Source organism: Bos mutus, chromosome 18, assembly GCF_027580195.1.
Source record: "Bos mutus isolate GX-2022 chromosome 18, NWIPB_WYAK_1.1, whole genome shotgun sequence".
In the NCBI taxonomy this organism is placed as follows: domain Eukaryota; kingdom Metazoa; phylum Chordata; class Mammalia; order Artiodactyla; family Bovidae; genus Bos; species Bos mutus.
The window spans coordinates 20198950-20225460 of NC_091634.1; positions in this window are offsets into that span (position 1 = coordinate 20198950).

Here is a 26511-nt window from a genome sequence, read left to right on the forward strand (position 1 = left end):
TTTGCTAAATTTCTCTGTACTATAGATTTCCATGGAGTTTTAAAAACATGGATTCTGTGGAGATGATGCTAATAGTGTGACTATCAGGCTTGAAGGAAGTGTTTAGTGTTTCTCAAACTTGTGCCATAGGCAGTGCCTTGTAAGTCTGTAGAATCCACGTTCACCTTCTTGCTTTCAAGTTTCTTTTTCAGTGGGCTTTGGAGGAGTACAGATGCTTCCCAGTTAATCCTCAGAGCATCTTTGGCAAACACAGCGGAAAGGTGCACAGCAAGTGTAGCACAGTCCTTCCCTCCAACATAGTCACTGGAGGCGAGGGAGGTGAGGGACCCAGATCCCAGAGCCAGGAGGCGTGAGGGAGACTTTCCAGGCTGGCTTTACTGTGGGAAAAAAGAAAGGAGCTTCACTTCTGAGTTCTGGGCGTCATGACGTGCAATCTAGAGACCTGGGCTCAGAGCCCCAGATCTGGACCCTATTATTTTTGTGACTTAGAAACACCCCTTACCTTTTCAGAGACTTTGTGTCCTTGTCTGCAGAATGGGACAAGAGAGACATGAACAGTGCACTACCACCATAAAAATGAGTAGTTCTGTGCGTAGTTTGCATTCAAATGAGCATGGTACCTTGTGTGGACACGTCTGATGAAAATGCTAAGAAGTTGTGAAGTGATCTAAAATTCCATCAGGTACCGCGAGGATTTGTATGGAGGTTGAAGATCACATTATTTTCAGTAATAAGTTTGGAAGTTGTGTTATTTTGATTCATATATTTGCATGTCTATCTGTGTTTCTTCACAGATATATTTAAGGTCTATATATGGGTAAGCATAATCCCATGTGAGAATGAGCAGTCATCTCTTTAGAGGTATTACGATTTCTTTAATTTTAAAACTTTTATTAAGGTATACTCAGTATATCACAAACCCACTCTTGCAAAGTATATGATTCATTAACTTTAAATCTCATGTCCAACTTAAAGCCGTTAAGTTTAACTGTTCAGTGATTATTCTCATCAGAATGGGCTACCTTATTGTAAAACTATTTGTAAATCTCCTTGACTGTTACAATACTAAATTTAAAAGTCATTATAATGATTTGAATAAATAATTAGAAAAATAATCATGTTATGAATATTTTTATAACCTGAGGATATGGGAGTGATATATCTACATGTATATATGTGATATATATATATAATATATGTAGATGTATCTATATCATATCATCATATATAATATTATCATATATCATATATATTTACATCATGTTTGTATTGAAAAATTCTTTTGACTCTAACTAACCTTGTCAGAGTTGGACTGTGAAGAAGGTTGAGCACCGAAGAATTGATGCTTTTGAACTGTGGTGTTGGAGAAGACTCTTGAGAGTCCCTTGGACTGCAAGGAGATCCAACCAGTCCATTCTGAAGGAGATCAGCCCTGGGATTTCTTTGGAAGGAATGATGCTGAAGCTGAAACTGCAGTACTTTGGCCACCTCATGCGAAGAGTTGACTCATTGGAAAAGACTCTGATGCTGGGAGGGATTGGGGGCAGGAGGAGAAGGGGATGCCAGAGGATGAGATGGCTGGATGGCATCACTGACTCAATGGACCTGAGTCTCAGTGAACTCCGGGAGTTGGTGATGGAGAGGGAGGCCTGGCGTGCTGTGATTCATGGGGTCGCGAAGAGTCGGAAATGACTGAGCAACTGAACTGAACTGAACCTTGTCATTTTAGGTATATTATTGGTTATATTTTCTTTTTAAAAAAATTGAAGTGTAGTTGATTTATAATGTTTCAGGTATATAATGTTTTCTAAGTGATCATTGCTTTACTTCAGGAAGGAGATTAATTTTTTAATGTTTATTATTTGGCCACCGCTCTAAAATCTATTATTAACTAAAATATATAGTCTTATTTTTTAGGTAAGCATTAATAAAATATGTAAATAATGACTCTTTTCCTTTCCTAAATTTATATTTTCAATAGTTTTTTTCTTATCTTATTGCTTTGGATAGAACTTTTAGAAAAATGTTAAATAATGGTAGTGGTAATAGGCATCCTTGTGAAGATTTTCTCCTTAGAATAATGATTCAAATGTTTTATTGCTAAGTATAATAGATGATGATGGGTCTGAAAAGGGTTTTTCTTTTTTCAGTCATGTAAAGGAGTTAGTATTTTACTTTTAGTATTCTATGCATTAAAAAAAGTTAGAAATGACTTGAATTTTATCAAATGTCTTTTCCTTAACTATTAATAATATTATATGTTTCCTTGTTCATATTTGATATTCTAAATTAATATTTTATTTGTTATCGTTGAACCATCCTTACTTTACTTGAACAAAACAAACTTGATAATGGATCATTTGCTGTTTTAAATATACTGCTACTGCAAGACATGATCAGTTGAAGCACTTTAGGAAGAAGAACTAGAAAGTCAAAACTATGATTATAGGAAAGCATCTGGTATGTTGCCTTAACTGAGTATGTTAATTGGTTTGAAACACACAGTACGTGAGAGGAGAGTGGGAAATAAAACTGGCAAAATAAACTGAGATATAGGTATATAACACCTTGAACCCTGTGTTAAAGATCTAAATTCTAGATATATAGATTGATGATGACATTTTGAACCATGAGAGCAGGTGAGAGGATCAGGAGAGTGTTTGGAATGAGACAAGAAAACTCTAATTAGAACTTGGAGAAATGTTAAACCCTCAGAACTCCTGAAAATGGTGACAGGGACCTATAAGGTCAGAGAAATAGGAAGAGACCCAGACGAGAGCAACAGTAGGGAAAATGAAAGGGGAAAGAGCTTTAAAGAAGAGATAGTGGTCAATGGTATTGAAGTGAGATGAGAAATGAGACAAGATTTGCACTTGTTTACTAGAAGATTTTGATGGAGCATGTCTAGGTTAGATTAAAAGAAATTAAAGAGTTAAGAGAGATCGGTAAAGAGACAGTAAGCATACTTTCTTATCATGATGATTATTATTATAACATTATCATAGTTATTCACACCCAAATTGTTGACATATGATCCAGAAATTGTATGAAATAATTCAGCAATATTAAAACATTATGTGGCTATAGGAACACACATAATTATGGGAGCAAAACCAATGAAGTGGAAAAACAGCAGGAAACAACTCAGGAAAACAATGTTTAATTTCTTTCTTAAGCCCTCTGGGGGAATTCTCCAGACAGTTTTGAAAATGATCAATAATGAATGTTGCTGTAAATTTATTTTCCTTGCAAATCTTTATTTAAACAGTATGTAATAGGCTGTAGCCTGTCAGTACTCTGGGCTGCCTGGGTTGGTGGGAAGCCCTGGGGCTTGGGGAGTTGGTTAGGACCAGAGAATATCTTTTTCTGCATAATAACTAGGCTGGTCTCTGGCTTCTGTGAGCTTATAATGATGGTGGTGTTATCACTAGCGTATCTTTGCTTTCTGAGTTTTGAGAGTCATTGGCTACTAGTGAGAATCAAAAAGGTTTGTGAGTGACTTACTTAAAAGATATCAAAGAGATTTGTATTTATCCATATGATGATATTGTTCTAACTTTTTGAGTTCAATTGTTTTCTAGGTAGGTGAGAAAAGGGCGGGTGTTACAACTAAGAAATCAGACAGAACCCCCAAAAGATCCTACAGATAGTTTTATGGGGATGTATCATCATAGTATTTGAAGAGGATGCTAGTCTTTTACTTCTTTGGGAGATACACATGGGATATCCATGGGAAGGTGCCACCTATTTCACTTTAACCTTTAATCTATGTGTCACATGAAGAAAAAGCAGTGTTCCTTACGTTAGTTGCCCCTTACAAAGTGCCTGGCAAGTTATTTCTAGAGAGTACAGATTGAGACTCCTCACATAGGTTAGTGAAGCATGGTGCACAACCTCCTTTTTTTTTTTGTTTTTTTTTTGGTTAGTCATTAAGCTTGGAGACTAGCTGATGCTACTCTACGACACTAAACCTTGGGCTTCACTTTATATCACTCAGCTGAAATGTCTTCAAAAAGGCAAACTCCCAGCATGTTCTCCTCCCATACCGACCATGAAATTCTGAAACACCATGACTGGGGTAAGGCCTGGGATCTAAATTATTGACCAGTTCCCTGTGGATTAAGATCTGGTTGGTTTTCAGTTTACTTTTTAAATTTCAGTAGGGTCTGTAGTGATGCCCCCTCTTATTCCTGATATAGATGATATATATTCCTCTCTCTGTCTATGTATTTGTCTCTCTTCTCTTTCTTAGTACATCTGGTGAGAGATTTAATGTGGTTTTACTGATATTTTCAAAGATCCATGTTTGGTTCCTTTAATTTTCTCTTATTGTCCTATTTTTAATTTCATTGATTTCTGCAATTATTATTTCTTTTATTTTTCCTAGGTTTTATTTGTTGTTCTTTTTTCTAGTCCCTTAGTTGTTTTTGTTCAGTCACTCAGTCATGTCCAACTCCTTATGGCCCCATGGGCTGAAGCATGCCAGGCTTCCTTGTCCTTCAGTATCTCCCTGAGTTTGCTCAGACGTATGTCCAGTGAGTTGGTGATGCCATCCAACCGTCTAGTTCTCTGCCATCCCCTTCTCCTCCTGCCTTCAATCGTTCCCAGCATCAGGGTCTTTTCCAATGAGTTGGCTCTTTGCATCAGGTGGCCAAAGTATTGGAGCTTCAGCTTCAGCATTAGTTTTTCCAGTAAATACTCAGGATTGATTTCCTTTAGGACTAACTGGTTTGATCTCTTTGCAGTCCAAGGGACTCTCAAGAGTCTTATCCACCACCACAATTCAAAAGCATCCGTTGTTCAGTGCTCAGCTTTCTTTGTGGTCCAACTCTCACATCTGTTCATGAAAACTTGAAAAACCATAGCTTTGACGATATGAACTTTTGTAGGAAAAGTAATGTCTCTGCTTTTTAATACACTGTCTAGGTTTGTCATAGCTTCTCTTCCAAGGAGCAAGCATCTTTTAATTTCATGGCTGCAGTCACCATCTTCAGTGATTTTGGAGCCCCCCAAAATAAAGTTTGTCACTGTTCCCATTGTTTCCCCATTTATTTGCCGTGAAGTGATGGGACTGGATGCCATGATGTTAATTTTATGAAGATTGAGTTTTAAGTGAGCTTTTTCCTCTTTCACCTTCATCAAGACACTCTTTAGTTCCCCTTCACTTTCTGCCATTAAAGGGGTATTATCAGCAATCTTGATTCCAGCTTGTGCTTCATTCAACAGGGCATTTCACATGATGTACTCTGCATATGAATTAAGTGAGTTCTTTAGAGGCTTATGTTATTAATTTCAAACATTTTTTTCTTTTCTGTACAATATTTAATGATATAAATTTCCCTCTAAGCACTGTTTTAGTTATATCTCATAAATTTCAATATGTTCTATTTTCCATTTTTTTTTCACTTCAAAATAGTTTCTAATTTCCCTTGGTTTAAGTTTTAACTCATTTGTGTCTTTGAATTTAGGGTAAGATTCTTTGAGACAGAATATAGTTGGATAATACTTTATTTTTAAAATCCACTCTGACAATCCTCTGCCTTCTAATGTGGTGCTTAGACCATTTATGATTAATATGATTGTTAATGCAGTTATGTTTAAATTTACCATATTGATAATTGCTTTGTATTAGTCCAACCTGTCTTTTTCTACTTATCCTTCCTTAATTTAGAGTAATCAGATGATGTATTATGATTCCATTTCATCCTCTTTCTTGGCACATTAACTATTACTCTGTTTTATTTTAGTGGCTGCTTTAGGGTTTATAGTATGTATGTTATTCATCACAGTCGGTCTTCAGTGACATAGTATGATTTTTTCATATGATAAAGAACCTAGCAACCACTTTCATTTTCCCCTCTCCTGGCTTTTTTGCTATTGTCACAATATATTTGACTCCTACATATGTTACATATACACAATATATTCTGATTTCCCTCCTTCTAGGATTCCAGCATTAGTCCACTTAAACTTTTCCTACAGGAAGGAACATGAAAGTATTAGTTGCTCAGTCATGTTTGATTCTTTGTGACCCCATGGACTGTCACTTGCCTGAGTTCTCTGTCCATGGGATTCTTCAGGCAGGAATACTGGAATGGGTATCCATTCCTTTCTCCAGTGGGGATCTTCCTGACCCAGGGATTGAACCCGGCTCTCCTGTGTTACAGGCAGATTCTTTACTATCTGAGCCACCAGGAAGCCCTTTCCTACATAACAATGTTTATTTTTCCAGTCTTTTTTATTTTTCTATGTTTCATTTTGGATAGTGCACTTATTTCTTTTATTTAGTCTAAGCTGCTGTTAATCACACCTTGTGTATTTTTCATCTCACACATTGTATCTTTCATCTCTAGATGTTCAGTATGGGCCCTTAATAAAATATCTTAAATGTCTCTCCTTACCATACTCATTTATTCTTTTAATTTATTGATTGTATGGGATATATTTATAATAGCTGTCTTAATATCTTTGCACTTAAACTTTATTTGTATGAGGCTGATGTTGCTGCAATATTGAGGCAATACTCTTCAAGTACTCAACATAATGTCCTGTGTGTTATGAAGCTTCTTTACTCTGGCTGTTGTGATGTAAATTCTTTTTAGCCTTATTGACCTTTGACAATTTTTGCAAAATTCTGGTGGTTTTAGCGTAGCTTGGATGAATTTCCTCACACAAATGTGCTGATCAATATTGAAATGAAGAATTGAGGGGACCCCTCTTCAGATCTCAAGAGCAGACGTCTTTCCTCCTGATTTCTTATCTGTGAATTCTGGCTTGCTTGACTTTCTAAAACTCAGAATTTTGTCTTCTTAACTCAAGAGGCTCACTGTGCTGTTTGGGTTCTCCTTCCTTATTGCAGTGTAGTCTGGGGACTCTCCAGGAAGTAACCTCAAGCTGTTGTAGGGGGTCACCTCATTTGTTTTTGTTCACTTTGGGGTTCCTCTCTTATGTTGTATGAAATCCATAGTTTCATACAGTTTTCCTAGTTTATTTGTAACTTTTAAGGCAGAAAAGTAAATTCAGTTCCTGTTACTCCATCCTGGCCATAAATGGAACCTACTTTCACCTTTAAAGGTATTTTCAGTGGTTACATAATCCTAGGTCGATAATTATTTCCTGACACTTCCATTTTCTTCTGGTGTTCATCACTTTCCTATGTAGTTAGCTGTCAGTCCTAGTCTCGCTCCTTTTAAGGTAATATTTTCTTCTCTAGGTGCCTTGTTATCATAAGTTGAACCCTGATGTGCTAAGGTGCATTTTTTTTTGTATTTATTGTGTCTACGATTTGTATCACTTCGTGAATCTTGCTTGAATATCTTATGAGTTATTGATGTTATCTTGGCAGTGTATTTCCTCCAATTATTCTTGACCATTTTCTCTTCAAATATTGCTCTTGTTCCTTACCTTCTCCTCTGCTTTCATTGCATTCAACTATCAGCGATTAAACTTTTCTGCTATCCCTTACATTTCATCCTGTAGTTTCTAAACATTTTTCTCCATGTGCTTCTTTTTGCTTATTGTCTAGTCTTCTACTTTCCAGTTTACCTGTTCTCTTTTTAGCAGTTTAAGTTCGTTACTAAATAACTTCTTTTGAGTCCTAAATATCAGTTATTGCATATTTTAAATCTAAAATTTACATTTTTCTTTAAAATACATTTATAATTTTGAACTTATTGTTCTTATAAAATAATGTTATAGGAATTTTAATAAGCAGTTTGTAATTCTCATAAAACATTTTAAAGTTCTCTCAGGAGAACCTCATCTTCTATTTCCCTATTTCCATAGCACATGCTAATCATACTTATTTTAAAACAGATGTCTGATAACTCTAAATCTATGAGAATGTTCCTGTTTAAATCCTTTTTTCCTCCTATTGGTCTTATTTCTATTCTGTACTTGATTAGTTTTTGTTGTATGACGGAAATAATACAGACTCTTTGTGTGATATTTACCAGTATCTTGCCTCACTGGACAGCTTTAAACTTTAATTTTCGTATTTTCAATATGGCAAGATTACTGAAACCTCAGCTTTTTTCCACTTTCTGCTTGGCCTCAGGGACTAGCTTCACAGAGCTTTGGAATCAGCAAGTATCTCAAGGAGAAAACTGTTGCAGAGTGCCAGAGTGCCAGGCAGTCACTGTCAGGGAATTTGGCCATTTATGTGTAGCTACAGATGGTGACTGCAGCCATGAAATTAAAAGACGCTTACTCCTTGGAAGAAAAGTTATGACCAACCTAGATAGCATATTCAAAAGCAGAGACATTACTTTGCCAACAAAGGTTCGTCTAGTCAAGGCTATGGTTTTTTGTGCGGTCACGTATGGATGTGAGAGTTGGACTGTGAAGAAGGCTGAGCGCCAAAGAATTGATGCTTTTGAACTGTGGTGTTGGAGAAGACTCTTGAGAGTCCCTTGGACTGCAAGGAGATCCAACCAGTCCATTCTGAAGGAGATCAGCCCTGGGATGTCTTTGGAAGGAATGATGCTGAAGCTGAATCTCCAGTACTTTGGCCACCTCATGCGAAGAGTTGACTCATTGGAAAAGACTCTGATGCTGGGAGGGACTGGAGGCAGGAGGAGAAGGGGACGCCAGAGGATGAGATGGCTGGATGGCATCACTGACTTGATGGATGTGAGTCTGAGTGAACTCCGGGAGTTTGTGATGGACAGGGAGGCCTGGGGTGCTGCAAATCATGGGGTCGCAAAGAGTTGGACACGACTGAGCGACTGATCTGATCTGATATGATCTGACAGGGTAGTTCTAAATTCCATTTTTTTCTGGTCACATTAGTCCTGTGAAATAAGAAGAAATTAAGTTCTACCTTCTAGGTCTTTTGTCCTTTGTAACCTAGAATTGGTAAATGCTTCAAGGGGAAAATCAGTAAGTGGAATTTTGAGATTGCTTTTATGGCTATCCCTTTTCCCCAGGATCATGATCTTTCAATCCTGACTGCTTCAGGTGCTATCTGATTATGGAGGTATTTCTAATTGCATTTTATCTGGATTTTATAGTTCAGTGGGAAATTGATATGCTATATACTACCAAATCTGAGTCCAAAAGGGATATATTCTTGAAACTCCGTGGTACACTTGGGACTTTAATTTCTTGTCAGTTGAAACAACAAATGTGATATCATTTTGTAAACTCTTAGGGGCTGGATCTATATGTGAAGAAAGGTCACTAAACCAATTTCACTTATCTCTATAAGAAGCATTTGTATCCACCATCTATTTGAGATTGAATTTTAGGCAACTTAAAGCTATAAGAAAGAAGAGGTGGAAGATATCAGGCAGCTACATCTCTCTTCCATCATTGTACCTAGATTGTCTTCTAAAACTCTTAGCACAATTTGGTCAAATAAACTGATTTATTATTTCTCAAAAGCCTATTTATGATTGCCTAAAAGGCAATTTTTATTTCTTTTTTTCTTTCACAATTTTATAAATATTGCTTCATTGTCTTCTGGGATTGAATGATACATTAACAATATTTGGGGACAACTTAATTCCCTCTGTGCCAGCAGCAGCCATAAATATCCCTTTTCATGATGACTAATAACTATAAATGGTTTTATCCCCAAATCAATCATTATGCATTCATATTCCCTGGAACATATGAGCCCTTATGAAAAACGGCTTTGGTTCTTACTTCTTTACCTGAAATAAGACTTCTAAGCTGGTATTTTCTGACCTGGGGTTCTTGAATCCATTTGTTGTTGTTCAGTCACGCAGTCATGTCTGACTGTTTGTGAACCCATGAACTGCAGCACACAGGCTTCCCTATCCTTCGCTATCTCCTGGAATTTGCTTAAAATCAAGTCCATTGAGTCAACGATGCCATCCAACTATCTCATCGTTTGTCAGCCCCTTCTCCACCTGCTCTCAACCTTTCCCAGCATTAGGGTCTTTTCTAATGAGGCAGCTCCTAGTATCAGGTGGCCAAAGTATTGGAGCTTCAACTTCAATATCAGTCCTTCCAATGAATATTCAGGGTTGATTTCCTTAGGACTAACTGGTTTGATCTTTTTGCAGTCCAAAGGACTCTCAAGAGTCTTCTCTAGCATCAGTTCTGCAGTGCTCAGCCTTCTTTATGGTCCAACTCTCACATCCATACATGACTCCTGGAAAAACCATAGCTTTGATTACATGGACCTTTGTCAGTAAAAGTGATGTCTCTGCTTTTTAGTATGCTGTTTAGGTTTGTCATAGCTTTTCTTTCAAGGAGCAAATATCTTTTAATTTCATGTCTGCAGTCACCATCTGCAGTGATTTTGGAGTCCAAGTAAATAAAGTCTGTCACTGTTTCCATTTTTTCCCCATCTGTTTGCCATGAAGTGATGGGACTGGATGCCATGAACTTAGTTTTCTGAATGTTGAGTTTTAGTCCAGCTTTTTCACTCTCCTCTTTCACCATCATCGAGAAGCTCTTTTAGTTCCTCTTCATTTTCTATCATTAGAGTTGTGTCATCTGCATATCTGAGGTTATTGATATTTCTCCCAACAATCTTGATTCCAGCTTGTGCTTCATCCAGCCTCATGTTTTGCATGAAGTACTCTGCATATAAGTTAAATAAGCAGGGTGACAATATACAGCCTTGACATACTCCTTTCCCAATTTGGAACCAGTCCATTGTTTCATGTCCAATTCTAATTGCTGCTTCTTGACCTGCATACAGGTTTCTCAGGAGACAGGTATTGTGGTCTGGTATTCCCATCTCTTTAAGAATTTTCCACAGCTTGTTGTGATCCACAGTCAAAGGCTTTAACATAGAAAATGAAAAAGTAGATGTTTTTCTGTTATTCCCTTGCTTTCTCTATGATACAATGGATGTTGGCAATTTGATCTCTGGTTCCTCTGCCTTTTCTAAATCCAGCTCATACACCTGGAGGTTCTTGGTTCATGTATTGTTGAAACTTAGTTTGGAGAATTTTGAGCATTTACTTACTAGCATGTGAAATGAGTGCAATTGTGCAGTAGTTTGGACTACCATAGAGATAGTTGAATCCATCAGTTCAGTTCAGCCATTCAGTTGTGTCTGACTCTTTGTGACCCTGTGGACTGCAGCACACCAGGCTTCCCTGTCCATCAACAACTCCTGGAGCTTGCTCAAACTCATGTCCATTGAGCTGGTGATGCCATTCAACCATTGCACCCTCTGTTGTCCCCTTCTCCTGCCTTCAGTCTTTCCAAGCATCAGAGTCTTTTCCAGTGAGTCCATTCTTTGCATCAGGTGGCCAAAGTATTGGAGCTTCAGCTTCAGTATCAGTCCTTCCAATGAATATTCAAGACTGATTTCCTTTAGGATGGACTGGTTTGATCTCCTTGCAGTCCAAGAGACTCTCAAGAATCTTCTCCAACACCACAGCTCAAATCATCAATTCTTCGGCGCTCAGCTGTCTTTATAGTCCAACTCTCACATCCATACATGACTACTGGAAAAACCATAGCTTTGACTCTATGGACCTTTGTTGGCAAAATAATGCCTCTGCTTTTTAATATGCTATCTAGGTTGGTCATAGCTTGTCTTCCAAAGAGCAAGCGTCTTTTAACTTCATGGCTGTAATCACCATCTGCAGTGATTTTGGAGCCCAAGAAAATAAAGTCTGTCACCGTTTCCATTGTTTTCCTATCTATTTGCCATGAAGTGATGGGACCAGATGCCATGGTATTAGTTTTTTGAATGTTGAGTTTTAAGCCAGTTTTTGCATTCTCCTCACTCACTTTCATCAAGAGGCTCTTTAGTTCCTCTTCACTTTCTGCCATAAGGGTGGTGTCATCTGCGTATCTGAGGTTGTTGATATTTCTCCTAACAATCTTGATTCCAGCTTGAATCCATAGAGGTCTTTAAAAATAGGAATGGATATTTTCCCACTATTTAAAAACCTTTAATGGAAAATAATAAATTTTCTTAAGAGGTATCTGAAAGGTAAAGAAACAATCAAGTATCTAGTCCCTGTCCTGAAGTGTATCAATTCAGCTAATGGTGGTCATCTGGGAATGACCTACATGTTTGATTGGCAACCACATACCTTTGACTATACAGAAAGTGAGAAATGCATTAATTGTTATGTTGCTTTGTGCCATAGGCAAAGTGTTTCAAAGCTTGCTGTTCATTGAAGAAATAAAAATAATTAAGAGGTGTTGATCATGTAAGTTTGGTATCCACAGCTTCTTCCAAGGGGAATGGTCATTTATCTTATTCTGAAATATATCCATTGACAGGTGTTATCGCGAATCCACAGTTATGTAAGGAAGATCTCCATTCTTCCCATAATATTGATGTTCTAATTGAAATGTATCACTTGGCTACATGGTTCTACTTTGGGATTAACAGATTAACTTTGCAATGCTCCTTGGTCTCTGAGGGTAAAAGATGATAATGAAACAGATTTTATTTATTAATTGCTCATCACACCTGCACTAGCATCAAGTAATTCTCTATATGAAGCAGTCTCCCTTTGTTTTGGACATGCTGGCATAATAAGACATGTAGGACATAGGCATTAAACAAAGGTTACCTAGGCCTTAGTTTCAAATTCATTTTGCATTTCTTTATGCCAGAATATCTTGTTCAATATCCACGGTGTTTCTCCATGTTCAGTTCAGTCGCTCAGTTGTGTCTGACTTTTTGCGACCCCATGAATTGCAGGACGCCAGGCCTCCCTGTCCATCACCAACTCCCGGAGTTCACTCAGACTCACATCCATCGAGTCAGCTGTTTTCTGTACAGTGATTTTGCTTAATCATCTGGTTATTCCCATCTGTTGATGTCTCTGTTCCTGACTGGAAGCTCCTGGAGGTTAAGCTATACCCTGTGAATTATTGCAAACTTTATTTTCTACATAGTTGAGTAGCTCTGAGATTTATTTCTTTAAGTTCCAGATGATGTTGTCTAGTAAGCAAACACATTTCCACTGACACTGGAAATTCTATCAAAAAGGTCTATCGAACCAGGTATCATTCAGACACCTGGTTGTTTACGTACATTGTTTAGCTTTGGAGTGAAGTGATCAGACCATTAAAATAAGTCCCTGAAAATCAGGATAAGGTCTAGGAATAAGAGAAATGCAAGCAGAGTTAAGTAGCACTAATAATAAATTATGGGAATATCTTTGGTTGTACAACATTGTCTAAAAATCCTGCTGAAATCTCATCAGTTAAAATGAAACACTGGCTGGTCCATTTGAATCTCCTGTGAATCTTCAGAACACTTCAGTAGATGATGTGTTTATTGTCCCATAGTTGATCCCACAGATGATCTTACTGTCCCACTTCAGAAGATGATGGCAGTGAGATTAGCCTCTTCCAGGTCATACAACGTATTATCATTAGTCTGATACTGGGACTGTGTTGTTCGTTAATTCATCTATTCATTGGTCTCTCCAACCAGTGAGATAATCATGTCATGTGTGAAAAAAGGCAATTTATTTATTCCTTTTCAACCTTATATATTTTGTTTCCTCTTACACGAGATCAGTTCAGTTCAGTCGCTCAGTCGTGTCCGACTCTTTGCAACCCCATGAATCGCAGCACACCAGGCCTCCCTGTCCATCACCAACTCCCGGAGTTCACTCAAACTCATGTCCATTGAGTCAGTGATGCCATCCAGCCATCTCATCCTCTGTCGTCCCCTTCTCCTCCTGCCCCCAGTCCCTCCCAGCATCAGAGTCTTTTCCAATGAGTCAACTCTTCTCGTGAGGTGGCCAAAGTACTGGAGTTTCAGCTTTAGCATTTACACGAGATAGGATGTACCAATCAAGGGGAAAACATCCAGTTTCTTACCTAAAGTGTGATGTTAGCTGTTTTTTTTTTTTTTTTTTTTTTTGTAGATGTTCTTTATCATATTGAAGAAATTTTTGGTTAACTGAAAGTTTTTATTATGACTGAGTGCTGTATTAGGAAGTATTCTTTCTGCTTTTATTTTCTGGAATAAAACAGGTATAATTTCTACTGTAAATGTTTGGTGGAGTTCACCAATGAACTCACCTGGGCCTGGTACTTTCTATTTTTGAAGGTTGTTAATTGCTGATTCAATTTCTTTTTTAGATATAGGCCTATCCATAGTATGTATTTCTCTATGTAAGTTTTGAAGGAAGTTGTTCATTTCATCTAAATTATCAAATTTATTGGCATAGATTGGTTCACAGTACTTTTTAATTATTCTTTTACTGTTCATGGATCAGTAGTGATGAGCCCATACTTCTGATATTGGTAACAAATATTTTCTCTCTTTTTTTCTTCATTAGTCTGACTAGAGTTTTATTAAATTTATTGATTTTTTAAAAAAACCTTTTTGTTTCACCTGATTTTTTTTTCTTTATTTTCTTTAACATTTCTTTCCTTCTGCTTGCTTTGTATTTATCTTGTTCTTCTTTTTCTGGCTTTCTGAGGTAGGAACTTTGATTATTAATTTGCAATATTTTTTATTTTCTAATGTAAGCATTTACTAATGTAAATTTCTCTCTCAGAACTACTTAAACTTCTTCCCACAAATTCTGATATTGTTTACTATTATTTTCACTATATTCTATGCACTTTTAAAATTTTCAATGAGACTTCCTCTTTGACTTATGGCTTATTTAGGAAACTGTTGTTTACATTTCAAATGTTTTTAATTTTTCTTTTATTTTTCTGTTACTGGTTTCTAGTTTGATTCCTTTATGGTCAGAGAACATAGTCTGCATTATTTCAGTTCTTTTATTTTTTTATTTTTTTAATTTTATTTTATTTTTAAGCTTTACAATATTGTATTAGTTTAAATTGGTTGAGATTTGTTTTATGACTGAGGATATAGTTTACCTTGGTAATCAAACAGTACTTGAAAGGAACATGTATTCTGGTGCCTGGAGAATCCTAGGGACGGGGGAGCCTGGTAGGCTGCCGTCTATGGGGTCACACAGAGTCGGACACGACTGAAGTGACTTAGCAGCAGCAGCAGCAAAGGAATGTTCTATAAACGTCAGTTAGATCATGTCAGTGGATCAGTTCTCTGTCCTTGCTGGTTTACTGTTAGTAAGATGCAATTGCCAATAGTGGGGTATTGAAGTCCCAAATATAATTGTGAATTTGTCTATTTCTTCTTTCAGCTTCTCCAGTTTTTGATTCTCTGTTATTTGGTGCATAAACATTTGGGATTACTAGATTTTCCCATGAATTGACTTATTTATCATTATGTTATGACTATATTGTTGTAGTTCATTCACTAAGTCATGTCTTACTCTTTGGAATCCCATGAACTGCAGCATGCCAGTCTTCCTTGTTCTTCACTATCTCCCTGAGTTTGCTCAAACTCTTGTCTACTGAGTTAGTGATGCTATCCAACCATCTCATCCTCTGTTACTCCCTTCTTCTCTTGTACTCAATCTTGCCCATCATCAGGGTCTTTTCCAATGAGTCGGCTCTTTGCATCATGTTGCCAAAATTATTGGAGCTTCAGCTTCAGCCCCAATTCTTCCAATGAATATTCAATGTTTATTTCCTTTAAGATTGGCCAGTTTGATTTCCTTGCTGTCCAAGGAACTCTCAAGAGTCTTCTCCAGCACCACAGTTCAAAAGCATCAATTCTTCAGCGCTCAGCCTTCTCTATGGTCAACTTCTCACATCCATACCTGACTTCTGGAAAAACCATAGTTTTGACTATAAAACTCTATATTCTAAATAATTTTATTTGGGCTGGTCTATGTTATCTGATATCAGTGTAATCAAATTTCCTTCCTCTCTCTCTTTCTTTCTTCCTCTCTCCGACCCTTTCTTGTTCCTCCCTCCCTCCCTTCTTCCCTTTTTCTTTTTCCCTCTTTCTTTTTTGGATTAATATTTCCATGACATATTTTTTTCCCAGTCTTCGCCATTCAACATACCTAGTCATTATGGTTGAAGTAAGTTTCTTATAGATAGCATATGGTTGAGTCTTCATTTACTCTGCTAATATCTATATTTTAGCTGTTGTATTTGGACTATTTACAATTTAGTAATTTACATTTACTTTAAGACCACCTGACCTGCCTCTCGAGAAACCTGTATGCAGGTCAGGAAGCAACAGTTAGAACTGGACATGGAACAACAGACTGGTTCCAAATAGGAAAAGGAGTACGTCAAGGCTGTATATTGTCTCCCTGCTTATTTAAATTATATGCAGATTACATCATGAGAAACTCGGGGCTGGAGGAAGCACAAGCTGGAATCAAGATTCCCGGGAGAAATATCTATAACCTCACATATGCAGATGACACCACCCTTACGGCAGAAAGTGAAGAACTAAAGAGCCTCTTGATGAAAGTGAAAGAGGAGAGTGAAAAAGTTGGCTTAAAGCTCAACATTCAGAAAACGAAGATCATGGCATCTGGTCCCATCACTTCATGGCAAATAGATGGGGAAACAGTGGAAAGAGTGTCAAACTTTATTTTTCTGGGCTCCAAAATCACTGCAGATGGTGATTGCAGCCATGAAATTAAAAGACGCTTTCCTCCTTGGAAGGAAAGTTATGACCAACCTAGACAGCATATTAAAAAGCAGAGACATTACTTTGCCAACAAAGGTCTGTCTAGTCAAGGCTATGGCTTTTCCAGTGGTCATGTATGGATGTGAGAGTTGGACTATAAAGAAAGCTGAGTGCCGAATAATTGATGCTTTTGAACTGTGGTGTTGGAGAAGACTCTTGAGAGTCCCTTGGACTGCAAGGAGATCCAGCAAGTCCATCCTAAAGGAGACCAGTCCTGGGTGTTCATTGGAAGGACTGATGTTGAAGTTGAAACTCCAATACATTGGCCACCTGATGCAAAGAGCTGACTCATTTGAAAAGACCCTGATGTTGGGAAAGATTGAGGGCAGGAGGAGAAGGGACGATGGAGGATGAGATGGCTGGATGGCATCACCGGCACAATGGACATGGATTTGAGTGAACTCCGGGAGTTGGTGATGGACAGGGAGGCCTGGTGTGCTGTGGTTCATGGGGTCGCAAAGAGTCAGACACAAACTGAGTGACTAACCTGAACTGAAATTAATTATTGTTATAATAATATCTAAATATGCTGTTTTATTATTTATATTCTATTTTCCCTGTTTCTTTTCACTCTACTTCTTTTTTGTTACTTTCCCGTGGGATTTGAAGATTTTAGAATTCCATTTTTTAAAATTTATAATATAAAGCATATAATTTTGTGTACTTTTCTTAGTGGTTATTTTAGTGCTTACCATATGCATGATGTTTTACCACTTCAGGTGGAATGTAATAGTCCAACTTCCCTTTAGGTCCCTTGTTCAATTTTTAAAATATAATTGTTTAAAGTACAAAGGAGGCAAGAATATACAGTGGAGAAAAGACAATCTCTTTAACAAGTGGTGCTGGGAAAACTGGTCAACCAGTTGTAAAAGGATGAAACTAGAACACTTTCTAACACCAAACACAAAAATAAACTCAAAATGGATTAAAGATCTAAACATAAGACCAGAAACTATAAAAATCTTAGAGGAGAACACGGGCAAAACACTCTCAGACAAACATCACAGCAGGATCCTCTATGACCCACCTCCCAGAATATTGGAAATAAAAGCAAAAATAAACAAATGGGATCTAATTAAAATTAAAAGCTTCTGCACAACAAAGGAAACTATAAGCAAGGTGAAAAGGCAGCCTTCAGAATGGGAGAAAATAATAGCAAATGAAGCAACTGACAAACAACAAATCTCAAAAATATACAAGCAGCTCCTACAGCTCAATTCCAGAAAAATAAATGACCCAATCAAAAAATGGGCCAAAGAACTAAATAGACATTTCTCCAAAGAAGACATACAGATGACTAACAAATACATGAAAAGATGCTCAACATCACTCATTATCAGAGAAATGCAAATCAAAACCACTATGAGGTACCATTTCACGCCAGTCAGAATGGCTGTGATCCAAAAGTCTACAAGCAATAAATGCTGGAGAGGATGTGGAGAAAAGGGAACCCTCTTACACTGTTGGTGGGAATGCAAACTAGTACAGCCACTATGGAGAACAGTGTGGAGATTCCTTAAAAAACTGGAAATAGAACTTCCATATGACCCAGCAATCCCACTGCTGGGCATACACACCGAGGAAACCAGAATTGAAAGAGGTATGTGTACCCCAATGTTCATCGCAGCACTGTTTATAATAGCCAGGACATGGAAGCAACTTAGATGTCCATCAGCAGATGAATGGATAAGAAAGCAGTGGTACATATACACAATGGAGTATTACTCAGCCATTAAAAAGAATACATTTGAATCAGTTCTAATGAAACTAGATGAAACTAGAGCCTATTATACAGAGTGAAGTAAGCCAGAAAGAAAAGCACCAATACAGTATACTAACGCATATATATGGAATTGAGAAAGATGGTAACAATAACCCGGTGTACGAGACAGCAAAAGAGACACAGATGTATAGAATAGTCTTTTGGACTCTGTGGGGGGTGGGGGCAATGATTTGGGAGAATGGCATTAAAACATGTATAATATCATATAAGAAATGAATTGCCAGTCCAGGTGTGATGCAGGAGACAGGAAGCTTGGGGCTGGTGCACTGGGATGACCCAGAGGGATGGTATGGGGAGGGAGGTGGGAGAGGGGTTCAGGATGGGGAACATGTGTACACCTGTGGCGGATGCATGTTGATGTATGGGAAAACCAATACAATATTGTAAAGTAAACATAAATAAATAAATAAGTAAAAGAGTCAGACACAACTGAGAAAAAAAAAATAAAGTATTTCCTCTATACACATTGAGTACCATGTCAAATGGGGTTACAACTTTTATTTCAACCACAAAGAAACTCATGAGTTAAAGAGTAACCTACTATATTTATTTCTAGTTTTAGCAATTCCATTGTTTTTATTTTCCTTTCTGAAGGTTTAAATCTTCCTCTGCTTTTTCTTTTTGTTTGGAGAACTTCCTTTAGCCACTCTCAAAAGGTAGGTGTGCTAACAACAAATTCTCTTTATTTTAATTTGTCCAAATATGTCTTTATTTTTCCTTCATTGTGAAAGGTAGTTTGCCAGATACAAGATTCAAGGTTGGCGGTTTTTTTCTTCCAATACTTGAAAAATATTGTTCTACTTCCTTGGCCTCTACAGTTTTAGATGAGAAACCCGCTGCCATTCGATTGGGGTTGCTTTGCAGGTAATGTATCATTTCCCTTTGTTCCTTTTAAGGTTATTTGTTAAAATCAATTTTTATTGGAATATAGTTGATTGACCGTGTTGTGTTAGTTTCTGCTGTTCAGCAGAATGAATTAGTTTACACACATGTATGTGTTATTCGCTCAGTCGTGTCCCACTCTTTGCAATCCCATGGACTTTAGCCTGCCAGGCTTCTCTGTCCGTGGGATTCTCCAGGCAAGAATACTGGAGTGAATAGTCATTCCCCTTTTTAGGGGATCTTCCCAACCTAGGGACTGAACCCGGGTCTCTTCCATTGCAGGCAGATTCTTTACATCTGAGCCATCAGGGAAGTTCACATACATATATCCACTCCTTTTTTTTTTTTTTTTTTTTTTACTAATACTGACATTTTATTTTCTTAATTTGCTTTAAAAGATAACAAGGACAGCCCTCATCCAAAGCGTTCCCTAACTACCCGACTAGTACCTACAACGCATGTATTAAATGCTACTGAGAATATCCGTATGAAGTGCAGAGAGGACCTTTCTTCAAGTGAGACATTAGCTCTATCACTTTTTGGCCTTAGATATATTTGTCTTATCATGGATTTGTTTTGCTTATTTGAAATAGAATTTTTAAAAAGAAAGAAAAAAGGATGCTTTGAAAATTATTCAAGATTAAGAATTAAAGACACAATAGTCTTCTACTAACTCTGACAATGAATTGTGATGTGGGTCCTAGTAAATTAAATACTTTCCCATTAGTTTAATTTAGGTATTAAAATTGATAATATAATACTACATTCTTAGAAGATCCATTAGTATGATATTTTAAATTTAACCTGTTGTGGGATTCATTGACATATTTTTTAAATTATCTTTTTTTTTTTTTTTAGCTCCCAATATTTTCTTTCTTTTTTTTTAAATTTTATTTTATTTTTAAACTTTACATAATTGTATTAGTTTTGCCAAATATCAAAATGAATCCGCCACAGGTATACATGTGTTCCCCATCCTGAACCCTCCTCCCTCCTCCCTCCCCATACCATCCCTCCAGGTCGTCCCAGTGCACCAGCCCCAAGCATCCAGTATCGTGTATCGAACCTGGACTGGCAACTCGTTTCTTACATGATATTTTACATGTTTCAATGTCATTCTCCCAAATCTTCCCACCCTCTCCCTCTCCCACAGAGTCCATTAGACTGTTCTATACATCAGTGTCTCTTTTGCTGTCTCGTACACCGGGTTATTGTTACCATCTTTCTAAATTCCATATATATGCATTAGTATACTGTATTGTTTTTCCTTCTGGCTTACTTCACTCTGTATAATAGGCTCCAGTTCCATCCACCTCATTAGAACTGATTCAAATGTATTCTTTTTAATGGCTGAGTAATACTCCATTGTGTATATGTACCACTGCTTTCTTATCCATTCATCTGCTGATGGACATCTAGGTTGCTTCCATGTCCTGGCTTTTATAAACAGTGCTGCGATGAACATTGGGGTACACGTGTCTCTTTCCCTTCTGGTTTCCTCAGTGTGTATGCCCAGTAGTGGGATTGCTGGATCATAAGGCAGTTCTATTTCCAGTTTTTTAAGGAATCTCCACACTGTTCTCCATAGTGGCTATACTAGTTTGCATTCCCACCAACAGTGTAAGAGGGTTCCCTTTTCTCCACACCCTCTCCAGCATTTATTGCTTGTAGACTTTTGGATCGCAGCCATTCTGACTGGTGTGAAATGGTACCTCATAGTGGTTTTGATTTGCATTTCTCTGATAATGAGTGATGTTGAGCATCTTTTCATGTGTTTGTTAGCCATCTGTATGTCTTCTTTGGAGAAATGTCTATTTAGTTCTTTGGCCCATTTTTTGATTGGGTCGTTTATTTTTCTGGAGTTGAGCTGTAAGGTCATTACAGAGTACTGAATAGAGTTCCATGTGCTATATAGTAGATTCTAATTAGTTATCTATTTATATATAGTAGCGTGTATGTGTCAATCCATATCTCCCAGTTATTCCCTCCCTTACCCCTTTGGTAACCATAAGTATGTTTCCTACATCTATGACTGTTTCTGGTCTGTAAATAAGTTTATTTGTACCATTTTTTAAAGATTCCAAATATAAATGATATCATATAATGTTTGTTTTTCTTTGTCTGACTTACTTCACTTAATTGTACTTAGTTTTCAGTATTTTGATATGTGTTTTGGTGTGGATTTCTTTGAACTTATCCCTATTTGAGATATGTTCAGATTTATCAATCCACAAATTTATATTTTCCACAAAATTTGAAAAATATACAGCTATTATTTCTTTGAATAATTTTTCAGTTCCACTATCTCTTCTTTTCTTCCTGAAACTCTGACAATATGAAAATTAGATCTTATTGTCCCATAGATTCCTGAGTCTCTGTTTAATTTTTGTTAATTTTCCTGTTAGTCTCTGAATAAACTCTAATTATTTGTCTTCAAATTTATTGCTTCTCTCCTTCAGTTTACTATTGACTTCATCAGATTTTATATTTTTGTTATCGTATGTTTTATTTCTATAATTTCCATTTAGTTCTTTAAAAAAATAACTTCAATTTCTTTTCTTGTATTTTCTATCTTTTTATTTGCTTCATGAGAATTTGTAATCAATTGGTTGAAGCATTTTTATGGTTGCCATTGTAATATCCTTTTCAGATAAATTCAACATCTCTTTCATCTTGGTATTGACATCAGTTGATTATCTTTCTTCATTCAAATTATTTTTTCTCTGGTTTGTAGTATGAGGAGTGGGTTTATATAAGATCTTATACATTTTGACTATTGTATTAGGGGATTCTTGATACTATTTACATCTTCTATTTTAGCGTCTACTCAGGTTAGTGTACAGTCTGGACCACTTTTATGGGCTTCAGTTCCAATGACAGTATAGTTTTCTGACCCCTTGCAAAGCTGTTCTGGTTTGTCTCATTCTTTTGGTGTTACTGTATCTCCTAATCAGTCTTGGCAGGTGTTATTGTTAGAGACAGAAGGTACTATCCTGGAATGCCTGTTGATACCAGGTGACATTTTTAGAGAAGAGGCAGAAGTTAATGAACCTAGGTCTTCTTATTCCCCTGACTGGAGACTGGGGAGATATAGGGCTTTGCCGTTGCTGCTATTGCTTTACAGATTGGGCGGTCCAATTCTGGAGCTTTGCTGCTGACCTTGAAGACAGATACTTCAGGACCCTGTTTATAAAGCAAAGGTTGGGACAGCTGTGCTTTGCTGCTACTACTGCTGCCTGTAGATCAGACTGTCCAAGTTGTGAAGCATGGTTGGGATTTCCTGCCCGGTTTTGTTGGGTATCTCCCTTCCCAGTCTATTGGCTTGTGTGTTTGTGTGTGCGCGCACCTATGGTCAGTTCCAGGTTTCGGGTTTCTATGAATCCTAGGCTAGAAGTACGTGGAAAATAGAAAGGAAACATAGAAGAACTCATCATGCCATCATTCAAGTTCTGAGATTCTTGGCCATTCCACCCTCTTCTTCCTAGCTTTTAGAGCTATTTTATCATTGTCATTTGAATTATTTCCATGGTATTTTATTTAGAGGGCATGTGTGAGGGAAAATGAGTCTATACATCTTCTTCCTGAACTGGAAATCTATTCTACATTAAAAAAAATTGAGATATAAATGACTATAATATGTTAGTTTCAGATGTACAGCATAATGACTATCTATCTATATATCAGGAAATGATCACTACAAAGTCTAATTAACATCTGTCACCACCAGTTCAGTTAGTTCAGTTCAGTTGATCAGTTGTGTCCAACTCTTTGCAACCCCATGGACTGAAGTACCCCGTGGACTGCAGGCTTCCTTGTCCATCATGAACTCCTGGAGCTTACTCAAATTCATGTCCATTGAGTCACTGATGTCATCCAACCATCTCATCTTTGTTGTCCCCTTATCCTCCCATCTTCAATCTTTCCCAGCATCAGGGTCTTTTCGAATGATTCACTTCTTTGCCTCAGGTGGCCAAAGTATTGGAGTTTCCACTTCAGCATCAGTCCTTCCAATGAATATTTAGGACTGATTTCCTTTAGGATGGACTGATTGGATCTCCTTGCTGTCCAAGGGACTCTCAAGAGTCTTCTCCAACACCACAGTTCAAACATCACACTTCTGTCACCATACAGAGCCACATTTTTTCTTAGGATGAGGACTTCTAAGATTTAGTTTCAATACATTTTAAATGTGCAACACAGTGTTATAATCACCTTGCTGTACATTATATCCCCATGACTTATTTATTTCATAACTAAAAGTTCACACTTTTTCACACCCTTTACCTTTTCACTCATTTTGTCAACACCCACACCCAATCTGTTTTCTATATCTGAGTTTGCCTTCTTTTTCTTTTCTTTTTTCTAGATTCCACATATAAGTGAAATCATACATTACTCTTCTTTCTTTGCCTGACTTGTTTCACTCAGCGTAGTGCCCTCAGAGTCTATCCATTTTGTCACAAATGGTAAGGTTTTATTACTTTTTAGGGCTGAATAATATTCTATTCTATTTATTTATTTACATACACACACAGAAACATATATAACATTTTGTCTATCTGTTCATCCATCTATAAAGACTTAGGTTGCTTCCATATCATGGCAATGAGCATGAGAATGCATATATCTTTTTGAGTTAGTGCATTCTTTTTTTAAAAATAAATACCCAGAAGTGAAATTGCTAGATTATATGGGAGTTCTATTTTTAGTTTTTTGAGGAAACTCCATATTGTTTTCTATAAATGTTGTACCAACACATTCCTATCAGCAGGATGCAAGTTTTCTCTTTCCCATACCAACACTTGTTATTTCTTGTCTTTTAAAATAACAACCATTCTAACAGATGTGAGGTGATATCTCATTGTGATTTTGATTTGCTTTTTCCTAATGATGTATGGATGTGAGAGTTGGACTGTGAAGAAAGCTGAGCACTGAAGAATTGATGCTTTTGAACTGTGGTGTTGGAGAAGACTCTTGAGAGTCCCTTGGACTGCAAGGAGATCCAACCAGTCCATTCTAAAGGAGACCAGTCCTGGGTGTTCATTAGAAGGACTGATGCTGAGGCTGAAACTCTAATACTTTGGCCACCTCATGTGAAGAGTTGACTCACTGGAAAAGACCCTGATGCTGGGAGGGATTGGGGGCAGGAGGATAAAGGGATTACAGAGGATGAGATAGCTGGATGGCACCACCAATTGGATGCACATGAGTTTCAGTGAACTCTGGGAGTTGGTGACAGACAGGGAGGCCTGGTGTGCTGCGATTCATGGAGTCCCAAAGAGTTGGACACAACTGAGCGACTGAACTGAACTGAATAATTAGTGATGTTGAGCATCTTTTCATGTACTTGTTGACCATCTGTATATCATCTTCAGAAAATGTCTATTCTGATCTTCAGGCCATTTTAAAAAAATCGAAATAGCTGGCATGCTATATATGTTAGTTTCAGGTGTACTAAATAGTGATTTGCATAAATTATGAAATGATCACTATGATAAGTCTAGTAACCCTCTGTCCCCATCAAAAGATAATACAATATTATTGATCATTTTCCTTTTGCAGTATAAAATATTCCTGAGGCTTATTTGTTTTATCGCTGGAGGCTTGCACCTCTCAATCCTCCTCACCTATCTTGCCCACCTCCATCCCGCCCCTCTGGCATCCACCCATTTGTTCTCTGTATCTATGTCTCCTTTCATTTTGTTTGTGTTTTTTTTTTTAAATTCCATGTATAAGTGAGATCATATGGTGTTTGTCTTTCTCTGTCGAACTCATTTCACTTAGCACGACACTTAGATCCATCCATGTTGTTGCAAATGGCAAGACTTCATTTTTTTTCAAATTGGATTGTTTGGGGTTTTTCTTGCTATTGAGTTGTATGAATTCTTTATACATTTTGGGTATAAATTCCTTCTCAGGTATATCATATTCAAGTGTTTTCTCTCATCGTTAGGTTGTCTTTTTCATTTTGTTGATGGTTTCCTTTGCTGTACAGTAGCTTTTGAGTTTGGTGTTGTCCCCCTTGTTTATTTTTGTTTTTGTTGCCTTTGCTTTTGGCATCCGATCAAAAAGTCATCACCAAGAAAAATATCAAGGTGCTTACTGCCTATGTTTTCTTTCAGGAGTTTTATGGTTTCAGGTTTAATATTCAAGTCTTTAATCCATTTGATTACTTTTTGTGTTCAGTGACTACCCAGTTTCCCCAACACCATTTATTGAAGGGACTGGCATTTTCTATTGTATAATCTTGGCTCTTTGTCTACTACATCTTAAACACTGAGATTAAATAAAAGAATGGCCATCTTTTAATCCAATGGATGTGTCTTTCCACTGGGTAAGGAAATCTTTGGGATCCAAGAGGAAGAATTGTTCTCAACTTACATAGGGTCCTCTTTCTCCATTTCTTGTCCCCATTAGAGTCTTCTGACCCCTCTGCTTAAATTTAATGCAAATCTTTTGTAACTTTGCCTTTTGGCTTTTTGCCTGCCTTAACTAGTTCATCTGCTTTATTGCTGCCTTATCCTTGATGGACCCTCACCTCTGTGATGGGGACCTTTTGTCTGCTTAACTTACTCTGTCCTAGGCCTAAATTGGAGCTCTATGCAGATAGAGTGCTTTATAAATGGTTTTGATTATGATGGGATGGGAGACCAGAAATGACAGTAACAAGAACAAAGTTGATAAATCCCACAGCACTTATCTTGGCCACAGTCCCTGGGCTGATAGTTTTTGACAGTAAAATCCACCCTTCTCCAGCTACTGGTTGACTCCATGCGGTGCTGGCCAGTGTCCAAGGTAACCCTTGGAAGGAACCAAGGCCAATCAGAAGGACCAGTACTGGGGGACAATTCCTTACTCTTGAGAGCTTTCTTCAGGAGGGTTGCCCTCTGTTGTAAGCCACGTAAGAGAATTCTCCAGGGAATACAGCGATGACCTCACTTTCAGGGATCAGGGGCACCAACTGTTATATTTTTATATCCCTAGAGAGAATGAATTGCAAGGATTGATGAACAAGGGCCAGCAGGCTAGGCCATGTGTGTGGTTAGGAGCAACATATCAGCCCTTACTTTGGAAAGGGGCAATCTTAGTTGGGGCCTGGATCTCAATGTGACCATCAACCCTGAAATGACCTTCCAGGCTCAGTCCCTGGTGGTGGCATTGGGAACCCACCTGTAACTGGATCACATTTGCAGTGGATTGGTCAAACTCTAAGCAGAGTGGCCCTAATCAGGAAGCTGGTAGGTTTGGGAAGGGAACAAATTCCAATCCCAAGCACAAAGAGTTTGGAGAAGACAGGCCTGGGGGCTACAGTGGTGGTGGCTGGGTTACAGACCTGTGGATAGAAGGT